This window comes from Desmodus rotundus, chromosome 13, assembly GCF_022682495.2.
Source record: "Desmodus rotundus isolate HL8 chromosome 13, HLdesRot8A.1, whole genome shotgun sequence".
Taxonomy (NCBI): domain Eukaryota; kingdom Metazoa; phylum Chordata; class Mammalia; order Chiroptera; family Phyllostomidae; genus Desmodus; species Desmodus rotundus.
In genome coordinates this window covers 71671395-71695858 of record NC_071399.1, presented here as the reverse complement: position 1 = coordinate 71695858, position 24464 = coordinate 71671395, and the positions used below count along the sequence as shown (strand labels likewise).

Genomic DNA, 24464 nt, shown 5'->3' with positions numbered 1-24464 from the left:
CTGTTTTAAGGCTCTTCTTGATTCCTCTGAGGCTGCATATGACCTTTAGTCCAATGGTCTAAAACCTCCTTCATGCTCAAACAAAAAAAGCCAAACACACCCCATCCACCTGCAAAACCCTATCACTCTCTTTTCAATTATTCCTTTTCTTCTCCTGCTCACCCCAATTTCTTGTCTTCCTTTGTACCCCTCTGATCACCATCCTGTCCCATAATTTTTTAAACTGCTTAGGGTTTCTCTAACAGTACCAAATCAAATTCTCCATTTTTCTCTGTGCCTTTTTCCACTCTCTTCCTCTGCATCCCAACAGATTCATAGATTCCATTAATGTGGACTGGCACAGTCTACAGTAATGCCTGTCCTCAATGTTGTGGCCTGTTCTCTCCCTACTTTTGCTTCCCTAGCATCAATGCATGCTCGGCTTTCTTTCCCAGAGCCCCTTCGGTTTCTGGGCTCCTCCCTCAAAAGCACTCCCTTCAGCACTCCCCCAAAAGCACTTCCTCCCTGTCTGCTCCTCTTCCCTCTCTCTCTCTGAGCCTATTCCCCCCTTCCTGAACTTTGGCAAGAGTTTTTTATTCCCAAGTCACATTTTCTCACTCTCTCTCACCCTATTTTCTTCACTTACAGGATCTGCTTTATGTATCCCTTTGCCCCCAAACCTTCCTCCTCTCTCCTCTTCCATAGAACCCAGCATGGAAGAAGACACACTAACTCCAGAACCACAACACCTGGAACAGCCAATGACAAAGGCAAGCCATAACTGCTTTTTTCCCTTAGAGAAGTTCTTTCTAAACAACTTCTGTGATATAGCTGGCAGCAAAATTATTCTATATTTTTTCTTTATTTCTTTATTTTCTCTATATTTTTTTCTTTAAATTGTAACTTTAGGTTGTAAGGCATCACATTTTTTTCCCATAGACTCACCAACTACATCTTCCAGGACATCATTTTACAGACCTGTCCTTTTCTGGAGCTGACTTAGTGATCTGTCATTGGGTGGAGGGCCAATCGCTGCTTTCAACACGCACTTGAGTTTATCCTTTTAACAGGATTTATTCAGTCAGGAATTGACGTACATCTTGAAGCTAATTGTTGATTTTTCATGTAAGCAGCATCCTCCTGCTAATAATTATAACATACAACTCCTTAAGCAATTTATGCCCCAGTCAGGTACTCGATTATCTTATTAAAATAATGGCACCTAGAATTTTTTAGAAAAGATTTGCTTTATTTTATATTAACAATACTTTCTTTCATCGGGTTTAAATTTCCCCAGTAAAAATCTTGAGCCTACCATCAAACAACATATTTTATTTTTGGTCAGACACATCTAGATTATAAGAAAAATAAGTCCACAGTTACCACAGAATTTAAACAATACAATATGCATATCTTATAAGGTTTCTGAAACTGAACATGCACTGAACTGAGTCATCACTTTGCCTTAAATTTTATCTAATTCCATGGCCATTTTAATGCAAATTCTCCTCAAATCTTTACCCTAAAGCTTATGTTCTTCCTGAGCCACAGATGGGAATTCCGGCTGCCCGCTGTCCATCTTCACCTGAAACTACCCTTACCAACCATGGATCCAAAAGGAAGCCCTCTTCCCAATCTGCTGCTCGTATGGACCGCAGCCTATAGGAACCCCAAGCAGTTTGATAGAACGCCATGGAGATACATATGCCATCTGAGATGGTGAAGGAAGGCTTCACCTGGAGGTGGTTGCTGGAGGTGACTTTGGAAGGATAAACAGAAATTCCCCAGGAGATGATTCCAGGCACCAAAAACGAATATGATCAAGACAGAATCATGAGGCTCACAAAACCCCTGGCTCACTTCTATTTCCACGGTTAATACTCTAGTTCTGGTCTCCATCACAGCTTCACCAGCCTTCAGACTGGTCTCCTCAGCTCCTGCCTCTTCTGTATCCCACCCATCCCCCACAGAGGTTCATCTTCAACCATTCTCTACCGAGGCTGTGTGTTCCAGCCAGACTTCATCACTCTCCATCTTATCACTTCTCTGCTTGGAAAGCCTTTTGTTCCCTCCCTGCCTGTAGAAGTTCTGCTCACCATTCACCTCTGTGAAGCCTTCCTGAATCCTCCAGAGAAGATTCGTGATGCCTTCTGCCATGCTGTCATATTACATAGCACTTGTTACAGCCGTACCTACGTTAGATTCATTATGTAATTGTCCATCCCCCTCATCAGGTTATAAACTCCTTCAGAACAGGGACCATATCGGACCCATATGTGCCTCTGTGGTAGTGCCTAACACAGTGCTTTGTGGCAAGTTCTTCACTATTACCTATTGAATTGAATTGAATAAATGGTTACTGAATGAAAAAAAGTTACACATAATTGTATCTACATAATTATAGCTAAGCTGATACAGGTGGGTACTCTGCAATTCTCTTGGTTTCCAAGTCTCAACTTGCTGTTGAATCTTTTGTAGATTTCCTGACATATTATTTTTTATATTACTAGGATTGAGTGGTTTAAAAATACTATTTAACAATTTGACTTACTGTAAGTGTTGTTCCTTATTTTTGTAATCTGTGTAAAGGTTGTAGCTGTATATTATTCTTCCATTTTAACAAGCAAAGCAATTTTTCCTTTTGCCCCTTGATGTCAGGCCTTTAAACCCAAAGGCAACAATTTTATTCCTACATCAGGTGAATAATTACACGACAGGTAAATTACACTACAGGTAAAAATTACACAACCGATGAATCTCGTGCTGCACTTATGGGCCACATCGAAATAAATTTTCAATAGTCTCTGCATGTAAATTGAATGATTTTTTGTAGATGGTCATATCTTGCATTAAATCTCCAACAACTTAAACATTTCTCCAAACAATAAAACCTACATAAAAATATTGTTTAGATCTGGCTAGAGCTGATTGGAAATAAATAAAATATTAGGGAAGTTTGATTTATTGAGTCTATTTTCAGGGTAGACATGGTGGCGACCTGGACTTCCCAGCTCTCCAATTAGGAGGCATTTTAAGGGGATCGGGCCACTTAAGCCAATGGAACATTTTCGGTCATTGGCTCTCTGATTTCGCCCTTACAGGTAAATCCTGTGTTGCCCCTGAGCCACTTAGGTCACAGTCTCCCTCTGCCTATGCGAAGACCTGAAGTTGATATTTATCTTCATGTTTTATTTTATAAGTAAATGCTTTTTGTATTTCAAAACACATCATATACAACTAATTTTAAACATAAATCTAAAAACTTAATAAGCAAGTGTTCCTTAACTATACATTGATTAAAATATGGTCTTTAATTTGGAAGTCCTTTCTCAGTTTCAAAGATTTAAGAGAGTCCTTTGGCTTATTGAAGCATGCCAAAAACTAAGGATCAAAATGCCTGGCAAATTAACCTGAAAACTTAATAGATTCAAGTGAAGAATTATCCTACAGGCTTTAAAAATATAATTCATGTGTTTCAATCACAAATCTTATTGATTTTAATCAAATATATAGGTCTCTGGTAACCCAACCCTATTTATCTGACATAATTCTCAATCCATTCTGCTTGAAATATAGAAGTTTTTCATTTACCCATAAAAGTACATTTGTCATTAAAAACGAGTCTCTTCAATTGTAGATAGAAGATAAGTTTCTGGTTTCTCAAACAATGTATTAAATTTGAAAAGCTTTTCTTTTTGGTAAAAGTAAATGTTACCACTATCTTATAGAATATTGCTTTTAACACACAATGTCTTTGAGACCTCCTTGCACCAGAAATTTTGAAGTCGTGCCCACTGTGATAGCTTCGTTACCTTTGTTTAGAATACATAGTGGAGACATTCTATAATTCCAAATGAAAACAACTTTTGACCTTTGAAAGACATTGCTTCATTTATACAAGGAGTATGTTATTGCATGTTCTATGTGTACTAAGATTAATTGAAAGGACTCACATAAGACAAGGCCCTTGGACTCAGAAAAGTCATTAAAATCACATTAACTGAAGGGCAACAGACAACAAATAACTACTGGAATTCAGGATGAGGAGAAATGGAGAAGTTGAGAGCAGAAAAAGGTCATTTGACCTTTGTGGATGTCGAGAAGGCACAAAGAAAGAAATATTTGGCTAACCCTGATGTGTTTAAGAATCAAAGGGAAGAGTAATGGAATAGCAGTAGAGAGTTTCTGGGGAGGAACAGTATCATAGGGGAGATTTGAGTGTGGAGAGTGAGGGGTGAAAATAGCAGACCGTAGAGTAGAGGGGAAAAGATCCCTGGCTTTGCAAGTGGTAGAAATGGGACTGAATTTGTCGGTATTCCGCACTGCCCACTGAGCTCGGTGCCTGGGTCTGTGCTGACACCTCAAGCAGAGGATTTGAACTCTATGAGCATCCATTTACCAGACTCAGCACTTAGAAACCATAAAGCACTTCCAAAATGAAGGTGATAAAATTATTATCAATATTATTAATGATCATATTAAAACACTCTCCTGTTTAAAATCCTGCAGGGACTTCCCTTCGCACTGACAATAATATATAAATGTATCACAATCTACAAACAATGACAAGATCTGGCACCTGCCCACTCTTCAGCATCAGTCACTTCTATTGCTCACTATTCTTTAGCCATACTGGTCTCCTTCCTTACATCCCACATGTGGCAAGGTCAACTAGGCCATCTGAATTTTCTATTTCTTATGCTAATCTCTCTCTCACTCTCTCTCTCTCTCATCCCTCACCCCACACCCACCCCAATTCAAAAAATCTTCAGATCTCAACTCCAACATTGCTGAAAGGCCTTCTTCAGCCACTTTATCCAAAGTAGATCTCAAGGCTTCTCTGGATCCCACATCCTGTTCGGTTTCCTCATAGCACCTACTGCAATCCAAAATTACTTAGTTATTTGTTTCTTTGTTGTCAATTGGCTTCTGAATCAACTTTTAAAACTCTACTGCATCGTTCTCATCCCCACTGAATAACAAAACAAAAATTCCATGACTCACATCACTCTTCAGTTGTTTTCACTGCAAAACTCATTGAAAGGTTTTTCTGTGTTTGCTAGCTCTGTTTTCTGCTCTTCCATTCTTTCTTGAAGTCCCTCCAGTCAGCATCCATCCTCACCACCCCATGAAACTTCTCTTACCAAGATCTCTAATGACACCATATTGCCAAATCCAAAGGACAATTCTCAGTCCTCATCTTCCTTCGATCAGCAGCGAAGGAAGCATATTGATGTTGATCGTTGCCTCCTCCACATTCTTGCCTTGGCCTCTGGGACTCCATTTTCTCTTAGTTTTTCTACAACCTCACAGGCTGCTCTCAGCCTCCTGTGGTAGGTCTTCACCATCTCCTACATGACAAAATTGGGGCTCAGTTGTCGGACCTCTCCCCTGTCTACACTCACGTGCCGTATTTGGTCCTATGGCTTTAATATTTCTATGTCCTTTGGTGCTTTTGGTGCTAGTCATCAGACCCTTTTCCATAGGAAGTCTTTATTTCCTAGAAGGGCCCTGTTACCCACAACAGTTGTTACCCACAACAGTTGTTACCTAATATTAATACATGGCAAAGCCACCTGATTATTTAGGCAGTCATAGCATGGTGCTCTAACCTTGTAGAAACATAGATTTTTAAAAACATAATAAAGACCTTAGTGAGCACTTAAACCCTCTGTTATTTCACAGAGAAAAAAAAACCCTTGAGATACAGAGACATTAAATGAGTTGTCCTAAGGCACACAGTTACACAACTAAAATGAGAATCCACGGTTTCTGACTCTTCAGATTCCTCAAGCAACGTTCGTTCTGATATTTGGTAGTGTCGGAATATGAAACATAGGCTGGAACATCAAATATCACAGACCTGCAAAACTGGCAGCGACCTTAATCATCATCATGTCGATTCTACCCCTCTGTCGAAAGGGGAAATGTTGTGTGTGCCCCGCCACTACGCAAGGCAGAGGAAACACATCCCACCGCTGGTTACGGCTTTGACCCTTCAGGCACAAAGACCGATTAGATGATGGGTTTCTTGAAATGCAGCCCATGATCTTAAACCACTATGGATCTAAATTCTACCTTCTTTTTTATTTGTCCTTCTTCATTTATCCCAGGGTATTTCTCTCTTCTCATTCATTATTAGTGAGGGTCATTTCACTTGCTATTATTCTTTTGAAGCTTCGCCATTCTGAAATGTCACGCGGAGTAGCATTTATTTTGGCTGGAGAGCAGTTTCCCTTCACAATGGCCTGCCCTACTCTGTAATATTTTGCTCAGTCGGTCGGGTTGTCAACTTGGATGTTGGATGATAAAATTCTGCCATATTGCCTGTTTATATGCTGTCATGTCATTTTCTAATTGGGTGGCTTGAAAAATAACAGTTTGTTATTCCCTGGATCACTTCCACTGTCTTTTTCAATGTACTTGCTGGCCAGTCCCACTGGTTGTTGACTGATGTCAAAACACTCCAAGCTCTTATATCCTACTGTGTTTGTTGCTTTTTAATTTCTCATAGTTCCACTTGATCAGGAAATGCCAGTTTCCCTCCTGGACAAATCATCACCAAAAACAACATCGTTTCCTGGAACCACTTTACCTTGAATTTGCCATTGCCGTCATTAATTTATTTACAGACTTCATGATGAGTTGGCAATATCTTCATGAATTATAACAAGTTATTATAGTTTTTTAGTTGACATGTCTTTGCTCACCTAACAATACTGGGTATGACACTTGTCATATCTTTTACTATTCTAAAGATGGCCAAAATATTACAGTTCTCTCCTGGAAAAACATCCCTTCTTTTTTTTTTTTTTTTTTTTTTTTTGGTTTCTGTTTTCTCGGTTTCCAATTTGGAGACAATTTTAAATTTCACTTTCAATTTTATTTCTCCAAGACCAGTGCAAGTCTCAGTTCAAAATACCTGTTTTTATATCACTCATATTTTCTTCTTTTTTATCTGGTAGGTAAGTCCCTTGCTGTCTTTCCATTCTATCATATTCTTGAACTAAGAAATTACTTTGTTAATCCCTGCCTCTCCAGCACATTTAGGTTTCCCCACTGAATTGTTCTGTCGCTTCTGCCTTCCAAAAGTTATCTTGAAAATCCATCTGCCTGCCTGCTGCCTCCAATCCATTTCTTTTGTCAAGCTTCTCACTTGCTGCCTTCTGCTCCTCCTGCTGCCATCCCTTCTCCCCCTGGTCTCTCTTCAGTCCACCGTTGTTTAGAAAATAACCTATTCAAAGATTAACAATGCCCCACTTATCGATAAATCCAGTGGCCTTGGCATATTCCTTAAATGCCTTGTAGCCTCTGTCTATAGCTAGATCTTTTTACCTGTGGCCAGAAACTCCTTTCTCTGTATTTTCCTATATCCCTTCGTTTCCCTTCATAGCCTGCCAGTTCTTTACCTGCCCTCTTTCCAGGCTCCTCTATCCTTTCTCACTCCTTGAAGTCCATTGTTCTCCCAGGTGTAACCTCTGCTCTCTGAGCCTCTCTAACTGTACCTCAGCAATTTCATTTTATAGCCTAACTACTAAACAATATATTTAAAACCAAACCCCTCTCTACACTCTGAAAATTGGCTGCCACTTTGTACTTCTCTATTAACAGATTGTTATGAGTGGAAAACCACTTCTTGTGGTATCATCAGGAAAAGAATTTTCTGAGACCCACACAGGAAGATGTGACTCCTTGATGAATTTCACTGATGATGTAAAATTAACGGGGTTCCCCTCCTGACTTCCCAATGTCCCATCTCTGCCCATCTCACAATGGAAAAGGTTCAATCTTGGGCTCAGCAAAACCAAAGCACAAGCCAGTGTCCAGAGTTTCTGCTCCATATTATAGTCCAGTTCAGCATCCAGCTCGCTTAGTGTGCGTTTCCAGCTACAGCCCATCGCTGTGCCGTAGTACTCAGGCTCCCTTCTGGAGCTTGCCTGTGGAGCCCACATGGCCATGGGCCATGTGGCTACTGGGGCAGCATGGCCATGGAGAGAGGAGGTGTGAGTGTAGGGGTGAGTACAGAACACAAGCAAGACAGAGAGAGAAAGCGCTTAGTCCTTCTGGATCCCACACCATCTGCTGCGGGCCCCAGTAGCTGCTAGAACGCACAAACAAACAGGGCAAGTCCATCACCAGGTGGGCAAGAGAGAGCTTTTTTGTTGCCCTGGGATTGTATTACCTTGGGTTTGGGATTGGCCAGGTGCTTTTTCAAAAGAACCAATCAACTTCCCAAGCTTCCATGGGCTTCGGATCGGTTTACATTTCTAGTTAGACTGACAGGCCTCTTTGGTCCAGAATCTCCTCTTGCACTCCCCAGCAATCTGTACCAAAGGGGAGGAAGGAGGAGTATTAATCTCCTTGGTAAAGCATACTGCTGTGGGCCCCTGAAGTGTGAAAAGCTGTAGCTTCCTGGTGAAGCAAATAGTCTCATGCTTCCTATTTTTTTAAGCCCAATGTCTACGTCCCTTTGCTCCCCTTTCCTTTATCAACATCCAGTTAAATACCAATGATAACAAGATTACCATTTCTTAAGTCAAAATGATCTCAACATTTCAAAATAACCTGTAGATTTCTTCTTACCATTCTTCAATCATTCATGAGGCCTTATTTTTCTTCTATACAAAATCTCTTAAATCAAACCCCCTGTTGTTGTTATTCCCATTATCACCTTTATAATTTGCATATTTAATTGCTTGTGCTAGATTTAATGCAATAGCTTCCTAAGTACCACCCTTGCCTGTAACTCCATCCCTCTCCACAGCCTATTTTTTATATTATTATCCTATCATGTTTTTCTTATGGCAGTTTTTTATTATGTCACTGTCCAAATTAATGCCATCCCCAGTTACCTATGGGCACATAGTTCCCTTTCTTTAGTTTGCCATTTACTAAATGACACTTTATTTATCACGCATTAAGTCCATTAATACACACGCATATCTAAGGGATAGTTATTAGTCCCATAAAATGTGTGAAGAATTTGAAAATTAGAAAGATGTTTTCTTACCCAAAGGAAAATAGTGAGCAGGTAACTGTTTCAGGGTTCAAATCTAAAGCTCAAAAGTAGCTCCTAATACTTAGGATATGTTGTCTTTACCCTTGGACATGAACCTACTTTTCAGATTGCAATTCTCCATTTTTCCCTGCCACAAAAACATAACTCACGTGTCCCTATCTTTATATTTTCTTCTTCTTCTTCCTCTCCATCTATACAAACTACTGGGACCCAACCTAGATTACTTGAGCCCACATAATTTTCTTTTTCTCTTGGACATTTACTGTCACCACCATTAATTTGGTTCCCAACCATATGTTGCTTGTTGGTGTGTTTTGTAATATTGTCTTTATTGCTATTCCACCCTTGTTAATCAAATAATGTACATTGGTTTATATTGTCTCATCAACTACCTTGTAAGGAAAGGCGCTTTTCTTATATGCTTTTTGGACTCACCTCTCAATTTCTACCACTCCATCTCAATCATTTGCTCACAGTACATAATTATTGCATGGGCAAAGGTATGATTTTTTAATGTCTATTGTATGTATAGCAATGTATTTTTCCTTTCAAGTTTTATTGTTACTTTTGTGGTTTATCCACAGGTATTTATGCTTCTCGATAGGCATTTATGGTAAATAATCTAGCTTTTGATGATGTTTGCATTTCTTTGTTTTTTCCAGCTTTACTGCAGTATATTAGACACATAAAAATTGTATAGATTTAAGATGTATAATGTGATGTTTTCATATATGAATAATTATGAAATGATTACCACTATCAAGCTAATATACTGTCACTTGACATAATTTTGTTTGTGTGTGTTTGGTAAGAACACTTAGGATAAACTAAGTGTTTATCCGAACACTTAGGATAAATCTTGGAAATTTTCAAGTATATAATACAGTATTACTAACTATATCCACCATGCTGAGCAATAGCTCTCTGGAACTTATTCATTCCATGTAATTGAATCTTCGTACTCTTTAACCAACATCTCCCCATGTCTCCTAGCAATGTGTGTTTTTCATAGATGATATGGCTCCTGCATTTGTGATTTAGTTGCTCAAGAGGATGTAAATTAGGGCCCTAGCTGGGTAGCTCATGTGGTTGGAGCATCATTCTGATACACCAAGGTTATGGGTTCAATACCAGATCAGGGCACATGCAAGAATCAACCAGTGAATGCATAAATAAGTGGGGCAATAAATTGATGTCTCTCTCTCTCTCCCCACCTTCCTTTCTCTCCAAAATCAATTAATTAAAAAAGAGAGTGTAAATTAGGAACTGCAAATTCTTTCTAAAGAGAACACAAGGTGCAAAATATCCAATTTCACACCAAGCGTATCGGATCTATTTTAATCTTATAAATTTTACAATTTTAAAAAGTACTACTAATATCATATTTTTCCATTTAAATATTCTCTTTTATTTTCTAAAGTGAAAGTAGCCAATGAAATGAACTCTATTACAAGCATTAGAAATTTACTGGAGCTAAAATAAATCACAGTAGACATACAGAGAATCAAAGGGCAAAAGTAAAATAAATATAAAATATTTTATCTCTCAACTTTCTTCTCACTGGTCTTTTAAAAACTGGTATTTTAGTGGAAGAATCTACTTAAAATAATTCTGAATGATGATAAAGCAGTGTTTTGAAGGTTCCTGGAAAAGCAGCCTACGTGTTCTCCACAACCGAAATGAACACCCCTGATAAACATTACATAAAAACGTTTTTTCTTCCCAGCTTTATTGGTATAATTGACAAATATAATTGTATTTATTTAAAGTATACCTGATGATGGATACATACACACTGTGAAATTATTAGCACTATCAAGTTAATTAACGCTTCTGTCACTTCACATAGTTACCTTTTGTGTGTGTGTGGTGAGAATGCTAAATAACTTTCTCAGAAAATTTCAAGTATATATACAGTATTATTAACTATTAATATTAATAACAACTATTAATATTAGTGCTATTAATATTAATAACCTGTTATCCTCAGAAGTTATTTATCTTATAACTAAAAATTTGCACCCTTTACCAACATCTCCCCATTCCCCCACACCTCAGCCATTGGTATCCACCACTCTATTCTCTGTTTCTATGACTGACTTTTTTTTAATTCCAAATATCGTTACTATTCAGTATTTGTCTTTCTCTGTTTGATTTATTTCATTTAGCATAATGCCCTTCAGGTTCATCTATGATGTCATGGATTTCCAAATAGCAGGATTTCCTTATTTTTTTAAATGGCTAAAAAATATTCCATTGTATACAACATATTTTTTATTCATTTATCCATTAATGGGCACTTTAGTTATTTCCATGTCTTGGCTATTGTGAATAAAGCTGTAATGAACATGGGGGTGCAGATATCTCTTTGAGAGAGTGATTTCATTTCTTTAATATATACATGCTCAGAGGTAAGATTACCAAATCACGTGGTAGTTCTATTTTAAATTTTTTGAGGAACCTCTGTACTGTTTTCCATAGTGGCTGTACCAATTTATATTCCCACCTATACAGCACTAGAGTTCTTTCTCTACATCCTTACCAACACTTATCTCTTGTATTTTTTTAAATATATTTTACTGATTTTGCTATTACAGTTGTCCCATTTCCTGCACTTTATTCCCCTCTGCCCCGCACACCCACTCTCACCCACATCACCCCACCTTAGTTCATGTCCGTGGGTCATATATATAAGTTCTTTAGCTTCTACATTTCTTACACTATCCTTAACCTCCCCCTGTCTATTTTCTATCTACCATTTATGCTACTTATTCCCTGTACCTTTTCTCCCATTCCCCCTGCCCCTTCCCCACTGATAACCCTCCATGTGATCTCCATTTCTGTGATTCTGTCCCTGTTCTAGTTGTTATTTTAGTTCATTTTTGGTATTGTTTTGTTTTTAGGTTCGGTTGTTAATAGTTGTGAGTTTATTGCCATTTCACTGTTCATATTTTTGATCTTCTTTTTCTTAGATAAGTCTATTTAACATTTCATGTAATAAGGGTTTGGTGATGATGAACTCCTTTAACTTGACCTTATATGGGAAACACTTTATCTGCCCTTCCATTCTAAATGATAGATTTACTGAACAGAGTAATCTAGGTTGTAGGTCCTTACCTTTCATGACTTTGAATACTTCTTTCCAGCCTCTTCTTGCCTGCAAGGTCTCCTTTGAGAAATCATTGAGCTTCCTGGACTTCCTGGAAGTCTATTTCCTTTGCCAGATTGGGGAAGTTCTTGTTCACTATTTTTTCAAATAAGTTTTCAATTTCTTGCTCTTCCTATTCTTCTTCTGGCACCCTTATGATTTGGATGTTGGAATGTTTAAGGTTGTCCCCGAGGTTCCTAAGCCTCTCCTCATTTTTTTGAATTCTTGTTTCTTCATTCTGTTCTGGTTGAAAGTTTATTTCTTCCTTCTGGCCCAAACCATTGATTTGAGTCCCGGTTTCCTTCCTGTCACTGTTGGCTCCCTGTACATTTTCATTTACTTCATTTTTCATAGCCTTCACTTTTTCCTCTATTTTGCTACCATCCCCAACCAATTCTGTGAGCATCCTGATTACCAGTGTTTTTATCTTCATCACTTAGTTGTATTTTTTTCTGGAGCTTTGATCTGCTCTTTCATTTGGGCCACATTTTTTTTTGTCTCAGCATGCCTGTTACATAGTAAGGGGCAGAGCCTTAGGTGTTCACCAGGGCGGGGCAACCCTCATTGCTGCATTGTGGCAGTGTATGTGGGGGAGGGGTCTGAGAGGGAACAATGCCGTTTGCTCAGCTCTGCGCGGACTTTCAGTTGTTTCCTCACTGCCCACAAGCAAATTGGGCCCTTCTTGTGCTTATTCCTGCGTGGGTGGGTTTGGTATGTTCTAGGACCCTGTGGGTCTCTCCAATGAACTCTCCCATGAGGCTGGGAGTTTCTCCTGCAGCCTGAACCCCTACAGGTTTTTTCAGTCAGAGGTTTTGAGGCTTTATTTCCCCTCACTGGAACCCTGGGTTGCATGGTCTGTCCCACTCCCCACTTGTTCCTTCCGGTTTATCTGCATGCAAAAGTGGGACTGCCTGCTCTGCCAGCTGCAGCCCACTCCAGTCCTCCAGCTGCTGCCTTGCCAGGAGTCCTCTCCGCCCCGCTGCCCATCTCCACCCCTCCTGTCGGTCTGGTTGAATGTTTCTTCTTTAACTCCTTGGTCGTCAGATGGAAACAGTTCAGTTTTGTCAGTTCTGGTTGTTTTTTGTTTTCAAATTTGTTGTTGTCCTTCTTTTGGTTGTGCAAGGAGGCAAAGTGTATCTACCTACACCTCCATCTTGGCCAGAAGTAGCATCTCTTGTCTTTTTGATAATAACTATTCTAACAGGTGTGAGGTGATATCTCATTATGGTATTGATTTACATTTACTTGACGATTATTGATTTTGAGCATCTTTTCATATACCTGTTGGCCATTTTGTATGTTTTCTTTAGGAAAGTGCCTATTTGGGTCCTTTGCCCATTTTTAAATCAGATTATTTAGTTTTTTGCTATTGAGTTGTATGAGTTCCTAAAATATTTTGCATATTAACCCCTTATCTGATATATGATTTAGAAATGTTTTCTTCCATTTCCTGTGTTTCCCCCTTCATTCTGTTGACTGTTTCTTTTGTGCAGAAGCCTTTTACTTGGATGTAGTCCCACTTGTTTACTTTTACTTTTGTTGCCTTGCTTTTGGTGTCAAATACCTGTGTACTTTTGTAGCTCCTGAGCGTCCCTCAAACACTTTAAATTCCTTGCCTTTCCACTATTTGCTTCCACTTCTTTGAGGTCTGTTACTGAAAAGGTTTTGTGCTCCTTTGGTGATGTCTTGTTGTCTTGATTTTGTGTGTGTTTCTTGTATCCTTGCAATGATGTTTGCACATTTGTTGGAGCTGCTACCTCTTCTCAAGGTTATGGATTGGTTTTGGTAAGCCAAGGCCTCCACTTGCAAGTAGGTGCAAGGGGGCCGGCTGGCTGGATTATGGTGATTCCTGATCTGGGGAAGGCCCAGTGGCATGGTCTCTGTGCAGACCTGTTGCCTGGCATTAGTGTTGGCAATGACTGCAGGGGTCCTCAACAGCCAAGATTGTGTCTGCAGCAGTGGCCAGAACTTTGGGGGTCTTTGGTTATGAAGGTTGCTGGGGACCATTTGATCATTTTGCTCCCACAGTGAATGTCATTGCTCAGGGGACCCCTCTGGGAGCACAAGGGCTCGTGGAGCAACAGCAACTCCTGAGCCGCTGGCCTAGAGCAGCAGTAACTCCATTGCCTGAGACAGGGGCAAATGCAGAGACAGTGGCCATGGAGCCATGGTTTTGACTGCTTGCAGATGAAAAGCAGTCACAGAGCCAGGGTCTGAAATAGCAGACTAGCCTGTGGAACAGCTGTGGCTCTGGGGTCCAGCATGTGCACAGGGTTTGGAGGGACAGCTCTGGTCCCAGGATGGCAAAACAGCCTTATGGGGGCCACACAGCGGTGTTTTCTCTGTGGGGGATCTGCGATAGAGGTAGCTTTCCATTGCTTCAGGGGCAAAAGCTGCCAGTGTCCTCTGAGGAGCCAGCCTCTGGGGTCTATGCCAATAAATATTATTGGGTTCTCTTCCGTTGAAGCTCCCCCAGTGATGTCTTCTGTACATTACTTTCCACTTTATACTCCACTGTGCTGCTGTAGGTTCTTAGATGGGCTCTTGAGCCCTCCCAGTACTGCTTTGGTTTATGGATAAGCTGCCTAATTGTTGGGTGTTTTGGGGGCTGGAGTGGGGCTGGTATCTCCTACTCTGCACTCTGGCTGACACCAGCTACAAAATGTTTACTTTTTCAGCATAATCTAATTTATTGATTGTTTATGAAACTATTTAACCAAAAAAGTGAATCAGTCACATGTCCCAATTGCTGTTGTTTCATTACTGCTCTTTCCTCATTCATTCATTCACCCAAACCTGTCCCAAGCTCTATCCCTACTACTATGACCTGACTTGAAGACTTCCTCTTTCTCACTTAAATTTCTCCACAACTATCTACCTGGTCTCCCTGCCTCTAAGTTTCCTCCTTCAAATCAAGCCTCCACAGAGCCCCAAGAGAAACCTTTCTAAAATATATGACTAAAAATCTCTTTTTCTGGCTTACAAGCCTCCCATGGCTTCCCCTCATCTTCCTGAAGTTTTCTTAGAATAAAGTTTAAACCCTTGAAGCTCGCACACAAAGCACTTTGCCACCTGACTTTTGCTTTTCTGTCCAGCCTCATCTCTCCATTTCCTCCTCATGTTTGGCTTTTAATATTTGGGAAAGTACCAGACCTTTTTATGCCATTGCCTTTTATAATACCACCAACATATAATACTATATGCAAACCATGGGGCTCAATCAAAGGTTAGAGTGTATAAGAGTTTTCGTATATAGGTGAGTGAACCTCCAATATGTGGTTCTGCTTGCTAAAGCTGCAGTTATCTGAATCTGATATTTCCCATGAAACTAATTCCTGTCTGTAAATCTTTTGCACCTGGCTCCCTGCAAAGAGGTTACCATGAAATCAACAAACTTGTTAGGGATTTGCCCATCTCTACAGGACAGAGAACAAATACCTACTCTTTGTCAGGTTTCTGTGAATTTATAAAGACAAGTTTCCCAGACATCAAGGTACAAAACTCATATGTAATAGTAGAAAAAAAAATCGGAGTACAAAAAGGCATTCAGTTCTCTTGGAAACACTGTGCTTATTAAAGGCATAAACATAAACAGAAAGTTCAGGAATCTTTTTCCTAAGGGCAATAATAGTTTTTACATTACAAAATCAAATGTTTTTTCTTTACTTGAGGGCTGGAAATAAAGTGCCAGTTTGGAGAGAAAACAAAGTGTAACCGAGTCAAACGTTTGCATCTCAATGGAGGGTCAGTCCTTCTCCATTCTCAGCAGCTTTCATCCAAATGTACCTACAACAGAGACAGTTTTTATTTTTCCTTCTCCCAAGTCGTACATCCTTACCATTGGTTGAGATTCTGGCATAATTTCAGAAACCCAGCCGCTCATTTAATCTTCCTTTACTTTGGCTATTCCTGCGTGTCCTAAAGGGAAGCCAGGACTCTGCGCCCAACTCAGCACATGCTGAGCCTTTATCACGCGGCCATCATCCCTCTATGTTCTCATGACAATTGCAATATTAATAAGCAATAAAATTAGAGCTGAAAACTTCTTCCTCAGAAAAGAAAAGGGAAAAGGAAGTAAAGATACTATCCTTTGGTTATTTTATATCAGTGATCTCCCATACAAACAGTACTCAAAAGTAGTTATTTTTTAATGCGGTGGATTACTGCCGCCATTGCAGCTGAGTATGCCACGCCCAGACTTCTAAGAGACTTAGGAGTCTCTGGCCCAAGCTCTTGCAGTTAGCGAGTGGGCAGAACCAGGATATAAACTGATATTCAAAGGACATGCTCTTTCCCTTCCATGCCAACCGCTTCCCAGAAAAGAAGCATAGACCTATTGTGATGCAGTTAATTTCTAGCAAACCATAAATTTAAATATGAAAACTGATTCTCAGCAACTCCTGTGGCCTCTTTATAGCTTGAGTAACGAAGTGGATCATGCAGAGAGGAGGTGCCGCATCTCATGGCTTCCATTTTTGTTCTCTAGTGAACATTCTTGTAATGATACTAACCCTCTGAATTCTAGGTTTTGATTTTTTTAAAAGTGACTGGTCTCTGAGTATTTTTAAAAATGGAAATCAAACTATAGCATGCCCCTGTTTAAGATCTTTCAATGGCTGCCCATTGCAATTACAACGAAAGTCAAGGGTTTTATCTTGCCCTACAAAATCTACTTGATGCGACCCCTGTTCTGCTCTAGCCACACTAGAACTTCAGCCTACATGTTCCATTTGCCTGCGGTGCTCCTGCCTCGAATCTTCACATGTTTGGGCTTCTTCCCATCATTCCGATTCACCCGAAACATTATCTTCTCAGAGAGATCCCTTCTGAAGATTCTGTCTTAAATAAAAATTAAATGTCTACAATATTTTCCACTTTAAATATTACTTTAAGCATTTATTACTATATGAAATAATTTTTAAAGATTTTATTTATTTATTTTTAGACAGAGGGGTAGGGAGGGAGAAAGAGAGGGAGAGAAACATGAATGTGTGGTTGTCTCTCACACACCCCACACTTGGGAGCGTGGCCCACAACCCAGACATGTGCCCTGACTGGGAATCGAACCAGTGACCCTTTGATTCACAGGAGAATGCACAGTCCACTGAGCCATACCAGCCAGGGCTATATGAAATAATTATTAAATTATTTAGTATGTACTTCTACCACTAGAATGTCAATCTCTTGGGGAGAGCAAACTTGTTGAATTTATTTGCCACCGATCCCAGGACCTAAGCAGAATCTGGTTCACCAAGCTGCTCAAGAAATTCACATATTTAAAGTATAAAATTTAATGATGTTTTTGTGTTCATATGCTTAATCATGTAGCCATCACCATAATCAATTTCAGAACATTTTTATCATGCCAAGAAGAAATCCCACACCTATTAACAGTCACTCTTCATTATTCCTCCATCCCCAACCATAAACTTTAAAATCAATGGTATGTAAAAACTAAGAAAAATAATGTGGAGGAAAAAAAGATAGAAACTAAAGGAAGAAACAACTGTCAGGATGGGGTAGTAAAACACAGGCAAAGCCATATGTGGTTGGAAATAAATAAAAGGTTCATTCCCAATCAATATTTCAGGAAGGATTCCGGTGAATCTAGTACCAATGTGGGCTCAGTTCCATAATTGATAGTCTTATTCTTGTAAGGAGGGGAAACACAGAGGTAATAGTTAAGAAATACAATATCAGGAAACTGCTTTAAATACAACTTGCCAGAATATGATAGAAATGAAGCTGAATTACTAGACTGTTGACCACAACTCTTGATTAAAGCCATAGAACATTTCATAACTTAAGAAGTTACCGAGACTGGAAAAATTTACAGGTTGAAAATTTTTTTCTATAGCCCAAAAGGTGTTCCTACCCTTGATTTTCTGGGATGTTAAAATGAATTATACAACATTTTCCATCATATTGGCAAAAATATGTACAATTCAAACATCTGAAAATCCTTCCTATTTTTACACCATTTTCTCCCACATCTGACTCAATAATTTAAGAAAGGTCACTCCAGGACAAAGGGTCACAGAATTCTGTTCCGGTGTCTTGACCTTCCACCCTCACATGTTTAGAGAACACGTTGAAGTTAATGTTAGCCCGCCCAAGTTGAAAGCTATGACTCAAATTTTGCCAGCTGCAATCAAACTCCCCTTCATCTAAACTTTTGCACCTTTCAAGACCACAGAAGTCTTACTCTTAGGAGATAAGACAAAATGAAACACCTGGAAGCAAAATCTCCATGCGCCAGACTTTCTCAAGTTTTGACATAATTGCCACTGGTTCAAAAGGAAGTGAAGTTTGTGTACAGCTGGAAAAATCTACACAATACTGTAGATGTGCATCTGAGATACCAATTGTCAAGGAGAGCTCCCTTAAAGGCTGTGTTGCTAGGTGGCTGATAAATAAAAACAAACAAGGTTAACTGCAGAGAAACCGAGTCTGAACATGACTTCTTGAACAAGGAAATCAATAAACTGCCAGTTAGTAAGGTAAAAAAAAAATGAGATTAAACATGCAAAGTCTACTTGCATTTTTTTAAAGAAGTAATTTCACAAATACAGGTGAAGTGAGAAGTCACTGGTGTAGAAAATGGGAGACTAGGAAGATGAGAGGAAGTTTGTTTTCAAGGTGGGGTTAAAAGGAAAGGGTTGAAACAGTGACACAATCACCTATGTATTTGTTCCTCTCCAGTTTGTACTGTGGAATGGCCTCAAGCCACTGGTACATAAACCAGCTCTTGTAGAAAAACTGTACTTTGGAGATAGACCCAGATTTCTCACAGCTTCCTATCAGGTACTAGGACAACAGCTTTGTGAACAAACAACAGGTTGCTTGGGTTACTCCATGAGAACTGGAAGACTCACAACAGTGTGTGATGATGTTGCCTTAAACAGCTCCCCATTGGCTAAAGGGAGAAACCAATCCCCAAGGTAGTCTAGTATTCAACACATTCCCGAATCACACCCCAGCAACTTTCTCAAAGGTAACCTCTGCTGCTCCCTGATGCAGACAAGTTGTTCCATCTGTCCTGACTAGTGGGTTCGCTATCACCTCCCCCAATTTCAAGACATTCGCCTTGAATAGAATATTTGCCTTGAGCCTCTTCATCTTTCCAAATCTAATCTATCCTTATGAAATTTCTCAAGTCCCACCTCCTCCATGAGAATTTCACTACAGCCTGAAGGAATCTCTTTCTTCCCATTACCTCTAGTGGATACTGTCTGTGGTCTGAGAGGTATGGCATACCTGTACAGTCAGTGTTATTGGTAGGTGTTTCATCTGTCCAACCTGACTCCAAACTCCCTAAAGACGGGACTGAGACTCATTCATTCATGTTTTTACACCCTCACATAGAGGGGCCAAACACTTAGTCAGTGTTTAATAAATATTTGTTGAGTCTCATGAAGAATGAAAAAGATACTGTATAAGGGAGTGAACATCTACTATAATGCACAGCAATGGCTGAAACTGTCTCAGTTTTAGCAGAAAGTGGTCCTTCACACAGATGTTCAGTGGGCCGGGCTGGAAAAGCTCTGCCATCTTCAACAAATGGATTTCAAGGCTAGTTTATGGCATCCATCCCAGCCAGTAGGAGCAGAGGAAAAAGTGGAGACCCAGTGCTAGAGACATTGCCTCAGGAAATGAGTAAGAAGTTTCACACACAAAGTTTGAGCACATTTCTTTGCCTGAAGTCTAGCTGCAGAGGAAGCTGAGAACAGCCAGCCTGAGCTAGGCTGCCACATCCCAGAAGCAACTCTGTTATCAGGGAAGAAGGAGAGCAGAGGTTTCTTTGGACGAGTAGTATCCTAGAAAGAGACACTCTGGGCACCTTTCCCATATGCACAGCTACTGAACTTTTAAAACTAATGACAAAGAGTGTCCTCTTTGCTGGAATCAGGCTTTCCATGAAACATCAACCTCTTCTCATCCAAGGATGAATCTCAGCTCTCCCTGCCCGGGTCTCACCACAGAGTGGCCAAGAACCACATGCTGAAGGAGCTCTCTCTCTCCCCACTTGCTTAGCAGAGGAGGAGACTTCTGCCCCAACCTCTCCATTTTGCCCCAAGTAACAACGACTCCTGCCCAGCAGCTCAGCTCCCTTCTGCTGTCTCATCAAGGGTGTGAGACAAATGAGGACTCCCCTTGCTGCTGACTGTCAAAGACATTGAAAAGCCCCGTGCCTCTCACTTTACTGCTCTGTTATGTCTCCAGAGCCGCACTTGCCTACCGCGCTTGGTAACCGGTATGCTCAGAGCCGGGGCCCCTGCCCACTTACAGGTGTCTTGAAGCTTTCTCTGTAAATACATAATTTTAATTCAATTTGAAAACACTGACTGATCGCATATAATGAGCAAAGCACTTTGTAGATACTGAGATTTTCAGAAGCACAACTCCTGCCCTGAAGTTGTTTAGAATCTCCTAAAGGAGACAGATATGTGCAAATGACTATTACAAAACTCAGTTGGCCAACTCTAACCAGAGATACAAACAAGGGCTGTGAGACTGTGGCCAAAAGGGAAACTGAGTCTAACTAGATGGCTAGGGAAGGCGTCAAAACATGTTTAGATAAAAAGCCTTCCTGGAGGCCTGGCCAGGTGTCTCAGTGGTTGGAGTGTCATCCCATACACCAAAAGGTTGTGGGTTCGATTCCCAATCAGGACACATATGGGAGGCTGCTGATCGATGTTTCTCTCTCACATCAATGTTTCTCTCTCGCTCTGTCTCTCTCCCTCTGTCTCTAAAATCAATAACTATATTCTCAGGTGAATATTTTTTTAAAGCTTGCTGGGGAGATGGTACTTGAATAGGGCCTTGAGGGATGAGTAGAATTTTAACAAGTGACAGAAAGTGACACTCCAGGTGGAACACAAGTGAAGGCACAAAGATGCAGAAAGGAAATGCGTAGGGCTGGGATGAAGGGCGTGGAGCAGGAGATTTGAGGATGAGGGAGGTATGGCAGAAATGGCTTTGAGTGCCTGCCAACCTGAACCATAAGGATGAGCGATGAGCAGAGATTTCTGAGGAGTGTAGCAACTTGGTCCATCTAGGTGGAAGGAAGACAGCCCCGCTGATGGTGGGACTATGGGGCAGAGAGGCAGGAAGACCAGTGGACACTCATACTAACTAACATTTACTGAGCACTAACCTCCCAAGCACCACGCTAAGTACTTTACTGGCATACTCCTATTTAAAAGGAAATCTTACGATGATTTCCGTGTTACAGATGAGTAACGACTGAAGTCATACACTTAGTGCGAAGGCAGGATAGGACCCAATAGGTCCTAAATGCCAATCTTAACAGGGTGCTTTAACAGGGTACCATTGCACTATAATCCTATTGGCATGAGGGTTGTCCAGCCTGGAGACACGGAGGGGCTGCATGAGGGCAAGTAGTGAGGAGGAAGGCCACTGAATGGACCTGACATTGAGGGATCAAAGAGAGACTCAGGACTGTGACTTGAAGGAGCATGAGACTGGAAATAGGGGAAGGATAAAGGTCTGCTTAGACCTATGGAGTTCCAAATGGATCAAAAGGAAAACTACAGAGACCACAAACTATCCCTGAGAGAGCTGGGGGCTGGGGATTAAGGGGAAAGAGACACAGAGTGGCAAGTGTTGGCATTCATCTTTGTTGTTACTGTGCACAAGAACATCAAGCAGCATGAACAAGCAAGGCAAGACAGCAAGTGGCTGCCTGCGCGAGCTCTACTCAACTGATTTGGAAGAAAAATTCAGCTTGATTGACTGGCCTGCATTATACTGATAACAGTAAATCCTTTTGGCCAAACAGAACTTGGTTTGACTTTCAAGGTATGCTGTGTATTATCACTTTGCATACCAAAATATTCATATATCTTGGAAAAGTATAAAAATTATGTTTTTCCCTTCAAACAGTGGAATGTAAAATGCTCACCAAATCCTCCTGCATGGCGTCTGGCTGAACGTATTCCTTGTTATTTCATTTAAGCTTCTAAATATCTATTAGAGTAAAATTATGGGCTCTTTGTACGTGGAGTTTCCACTTGCGGCTTCCTGAGCACCGAAGCAATAAATGTGATTCACAGCCCTCTGTTTGGTAAGGCACATCTGCTTCAGGACAAGCAAGTGGCAAGTTCCTTTGGGAAACTCTCCTCTGCATACTAAACCAGAGGGAGTCGTAGAACCAAAAAGGTAGCCCAGATCTTGGAAAAATAGGACGACAAACCAAAGCCATTCACTGATGTTAGACTTTCTTTGAAAAACCTGAAGACACTGGCAATTCCAACGACCTAAGCATGTCACCCTGAGCCCTTCACTCTGACCCAGGGACTGCTATCTCCAGAAGCGACCCACCCACTTTACAAAGTCAGGATGAGTCCTTTCTCTGTAAGCTCTTTCCACTCACCTCCAGTGCGTATTTCAAGTTCTTCAGGTGAGCCACCTGTGGCCTTTGCTAAGCAATGAATGGAAGTGGAAGGTGGGGGTAGAACTCAAATGCTTAAAAACAAAAGAAAACAACTCTTCCCTTTATTCAGCGGTACTAACTTTCTCACCGCATATAATGAACAAATCCAAGTGAGACATGAAAATCAGCAGCTTTATCAAAGCACAGAGCTGTCAGATTATGGGGAAAGATATTTGCCAAATCAGAACACATAGACTTTTAGTATAAAAACCAGAATATGAATTAAGTTATCACTCAAAAAGAGCTGAATGCATCTGAAACCAAAGTACACTGTCAGCCACCTCCACTTGCTCGGGGCACTGATGCCTTGATTAGCTATGCAAGAAGCTACCTGCTATTTTAGAATTATACGAAGTCACCTCAGGGTATCTACAAGCTTCTCACGCACAAGATACTAACTTTTTTTTCTTCTCCCTCTTGGCTTAGAGCACAGTTGTTGCTACATCCAGGTAAGTACTATATCATGGATTGTTATTGCACAAGCTGTCATTAAGGCAGCTCACCTTCTCACAAAAGAGTAAGTCTGCAAACAATAATGGTTTGTTGCTAAAACCCCCGAAGACAAAAAGACACCTAGTATTTTCTTTTTTTCAGGTAGTAAGTATTCCCCTCAAAGATTAGGGAACTGAAAGTTTAATTTCTAAAGAGGATTTTTTTAAATAATAGAGAACGTTCCCTCCGTCTCATTTTTTTAAAAAATAAATCGCCTTCTCTCCTGAAATAGTAACTAAATGGATAGGACCAAAGGAACAGCTCACATGATAGCATCTAACCAACGAGGCTGCCGGCGTACACAGTGTTGCAGGCACCGCGCAGTGCGACATGTTTCTACCTGAGGTACACAGATTCTGTTTTGATACTGCACTGCTTAAAAAAACATTTTTAGATGAAAATGTGATCATGAAAGTGAGAGACTGACAGCTCAGTCTTCAAAAGCAAGGTTAGTAAGGGCCTTTGTACACTTTCCCAAATAAATACATTAATGGAGTTAACCTTTGACCTGTAATGCCCTTAATCTTTCAGCCCCGAGCTTCTCCTGGGAAGGGTGCAGCGATTCTGCCAAACGAACGGTGCCAAGAACAGTGCTGAGCACTCACTCTGGTTTAGACCGAAACTACCTTAATCACTCACCTTTCATCTTGCCAGGATTTTCGGAGTGTACCTATTCAAACTGTCCTTAGATTTCTCAGGCTTAATCTTCCCCACAAAACTCGAGCGTTTCACATAAAGGAGGAAAGCCCTGCATCTCTGCTGCTGCCGCTCCTTTAGCTCAGAGGCATTTCCCACCTCCAGCTCCTGCTACTGCCATAAAAAGATAAAGATTCCGGCCTGGACTCTGAGTGCCCACCTGCTCTAAACTCAGACAGGGATCTCCGTTTAACTAGCTTCTGTTCTCGCTCCTCGCCGGTGTTAGCAGGCATGGCCTGTAAGTCCAATCTTCCCTGAGGCCTTAACAAAACTTCCTTTACCACACATGCAATTATTAAGCATGCGATTTATATTTCCAGGTGCAAAAATTTGTCATGCAAATCTCTGACCTGAAGTAACCTAACGCACCTTGGAAACATGAGTCCCCTGTAAACGCCATCAGCGGCCTCTGATTCTGCCCCACTCCGCATTGCCGTGGCTCGATTAGACACATCTGAAAGGCTGGCGTCTCGGGGACGCTCATGGAAGAACTGAGCCAAGGCTGTGCGATAGGATTAGCTTCTGTCTTTGTGGTTTATACAAGTAAAGAAGATGACTAAAATCCAAGAGTTCCACTCCCGTGATGTGAACACTATTCGGTTACTTAATGCTTCTGACCTAGGCTGTTCTGATCACATCAGCTGTAAAAAAAAGAAAAGATATGAAATAGCTAT

The 24464-nt window shown here is 40.6% G+C and overlaps 1 long non-coding RNA gene across 2 annotated transcripts in view; it reads right to left on the bottom strand.

Annotated features, from left to right (window-relative positions):
- Positions 1-24117, bottom strand: part of LOC123480522 (uncharacterized) — a 71538-nt gene extending 47421 nt beyond the window's left edge. For both annotated transcript variants that reach the window (XR_006656560.3, XR_006656558.3), the window contains exons 1-2: positions 23734-24117; positions 8162-8303 (exon numbers count right to left, since the gene is read on the bottom strand). This is a non-coding gene — a long non-coding RNA (uncharacterized lncRNA). The remainder of the gene's footprint in view (positions 1-8161; positions 8304-23733) is intronic.
- Positions 24118-24464: the final 347 nt, after the last annotated feature.